We start from the raw sequence: 1818 nt of genomic DNA, 5'->3' as shown, positions 1-1818 counted from the left end.
ATAACTGAGGTAATGTAATTCAATGATAACTGCGCTTAGTAAAAATAGAAAGAAATCTGATTCGCTCATAGAGAAGAGCTGCCCTGTGTGTCCCCCCCCCACCTGGAGACGTCCACACAGCTCTTCTCCGAGGGCCGAGGGTCGAGGGTCGTCTCTGCTAGTCCTGTTTTTCATCTTCAGACATTTTCCTATTTACCTGGAAAACTTGGCTCCAAAGTCTAGTTGTTCCAGGCTGAATGATTCTGTGTCCTAATCTGGAGACTCCGTGGGTATGTCACCTTATAGGGTACAAGCGACTTCGACCTCGGGATGGGAGACGACCCTTCTGAGAAGGAGGCAAGAAAGTCAGAGAGAAGATCGTGGAGGGAGGGACATCTCCCGCCGGGGCGGGGGGGGCGAGGGAGGGGCCTGGAGCAGGAGGCGGGGTGCCTCCCGAGCCTGGGACCCTCGTTTTAGCCCAGCAAGGCTGGCCGTGGCTCTCTGACCCCAGAGCGCAAAATAATAATAAATTCATGATGCTTTAAGCCACCAAACTGTGGTGCTTCATTTCAGCAGTGGGAGGAAATGAATACCCCATTGTCATCGAAATGTCCATAAAATATGCTTAAGTAGTGTGAGACCGAGACATTTGTGTAGCAGTTACAGAAATTCACAGAACAAGATACAGACAAGGAGTAATTGAGTCACGTCCTGGTCAACAGCTGTGGACGCATCTCAGCACATGGAGTGGCCGCATCCAGAACTCGCCATGGAAACGCGAACGGTGGCCTTCGTTCCGCTGTGTGGTGCAGGGCGTTCGGACGGCGTGGCTCGCTGCCGGCCTCTGCGTGGGCACAGCCGGCTGAGCCGGGCAGCGGCGTTCCACGTGTCCAAGAAAAACAGGCCCCCGCTGGCTTCCTGGGTGACAGAGCGGCCACTCGGAGAAGACACCGAGACCTGGGACCAGGGCCGGGGAGGCCTGTGCCCCGCTGGGGCCGGGGCTGGGGGCTGGGTGGGCGCAGAGGCAGGACAGGCCGCACTCGCCTCACCATCTGGCCCCACGTCGCTAGGGTCCCTGGAGTCCCCAGACTGGGTGCTCTGCAGGAAGCACCCCGACTTCAGAGGTGCTCCAGAAAGCAGCCAGCGTCCACACGCAGCTGGAGAGCCCAGGCTGTTTACGGGTGGAGCCAAGTGAAGCAAAGTCCCACATTTCCCCGCCAGGAGTCCCGAGCAACGCTTGTCGTCATGGGGCCCGGGGCGTAATTGTTAGCATTCCTGCCTCTGCTTACAAGAAAACAACACTTGGCCTGAAAGTCGAATGTCCATCTCGCACAGGCTGCTGAGAAAGGCCGAATCCCAGGCCAGGCCCGGCCCGGCGGCGCTTCGGTTCCCGGGGTGTCCGTCAGCACCCCCCGGAGTGCCGGCCCGTGGTGCACCCCAGAGCTCACTGCCGCGTGATTCTGACGAGTGTCGAGGTTCCCTCCTCGTCCTGAGCCCGGGCCCTCAGCCCGTGCAGCTTCCACTTGCTCGTGTGTGTTAAGTTAGTCCGACAGCCGCCATCGGCCACGTGTCTCCTCCGTGGAATGTCTCTGCCAAGCAGCAGCCGCGGACCAGCCGGCTTTGGTGGCGTTGACCCTTTCTGGCCCAGCCCAGGTGCCACGTGCGCCCCACCGGCTCATTGCGGAGCAGCACGCACACCTCACGTCGGTCTGAGGTGCTCCACGTGATCTCGTTCCTGCCGTGACTTTTATTTTTATCCCCCGGGTTCACTGGGCTGTCGTGGACGTGCGACACTAAGCTGGAGGGAACACAGCGCTCTGAAACGCTGACACACTGGAC

The sequence above is a fragment of the Pteropus vampyrus genome, unplaced genomic scaffold (genome assembly GCF_000151845.1).
Source record: "Pteropus vampyrus isolate Shadow unplaced genomic scaffold, Pvam_2.0 Scaffold296, whole genome shotgun sequence".
In the NCBI taxonomy this organism is placed as follows: domain Eukaryota; kingdom Metazoa; phylum Chordata; class Mammalia; order Chiroptera; family Pteropodidae; genus Pteropus; species Pteropus vampyrus.
The sequence above is the reverse complement of the archived record's forward strand: the minus strand, read 5'-3'. Positions refer to the sequence as shown.